The sequence below is a fragment of the Myotis davidii genome, unplaced genomic scaffold (genome assembly GCF_000327345.1).
Source record: "Myotis davidii unplaced genomic scaffold, ASM32734v1 scaffold1320, whole genome shotgun sequence".
Lineage (NCBI taxonomy): Eukaryota > Metazoa > Chordata > Mammalia > Chiroptera > Vespertilionidae > Myotis > Myotis davidii.
This window is the reverse complement of record NW_006291820.1, coordinates 355,111-355,827: the sequence shown is the minus strand read 5'-3', so window position 1 is coordinate 355,827 and position 717 is coordinate 355,111. Positions and strand designations below refer to the sequence as shown.

At 67.8% G+C, this 717-nt stretch overlaps 1 protein-coding gene across 1 annotated transcript in view; it reads right to left on the bottom strand.

Annotated features, from left to right (window-relative positions):
- Nucleotides 1–717, bottom strand: part of DNAAF5 (dynein, axonemal, assembly factor 5) — a 14,791-nt gene that overhangs the window by 12,982 nt on the left and 1,092 nt on the right. The gene's annotated exons all lie outside the window — the stretch shown is intronic.

The window sequence follows — 717 nt, the reverse complement described above, 5'->3', positions numbered from 1 at the left end:
CGCGCTCAGCTGGGCTCAGCTGTGCTGAGCCCCGCGTGGGCCTCCCCGCCGTGCAGGGGCCAGGGGCCAACCGAGATGGGAGTCAGGGAAACGACAGGAGCCACACCTGCTCGGACCCGAGACCTGGCCCAGTCAGGTGCGCACCCTTTCCCTCCTGGGCCGTGAGCGGGAACCAGGTGCGACATGACTGCCGGACGGCGGAGGCCTGTCCCGTTCCTGCCACAATGGGCAGCGCCCTGGCCCTCACCCTCGGAGCACACCGCCTCCAGCCACTCCCGCGGCCGCTCCCGTCTTCGCCCACGTAACGTTTCTGACAACTACCAGGCTCTTTCCTAACACCTTCCGACCCGGGATGCGCACAAGCAGAGCAGCGAGCTCCGGGCAGACGTGGGAACAGAGGACACCGTGCTGGACGGGGGCACCCGCGCGACAACAGACCTGCGGGGAGCAGGAGCCACACTGCACAGGTCTGACCAAGGACCAGGTCCGAGACAGCGGAGAAGCCTCGACACCCCGAACAGGACAGAGAACCCAGCCCAACACCCACAAGGCGACACACCTCGCCGTGCCTGGGCCTCGGGCACACACGGGGCAGCCCCCACCCAGCGGCTCAGCGTCTGCCCGGGGAGGACAGTCACACAGAACCTGTGTGCAGGGGGGACGCTGGCCTCACAGGACGTCACCAACAGGACTGACCGAGATGTCCCTCAAGTGGAG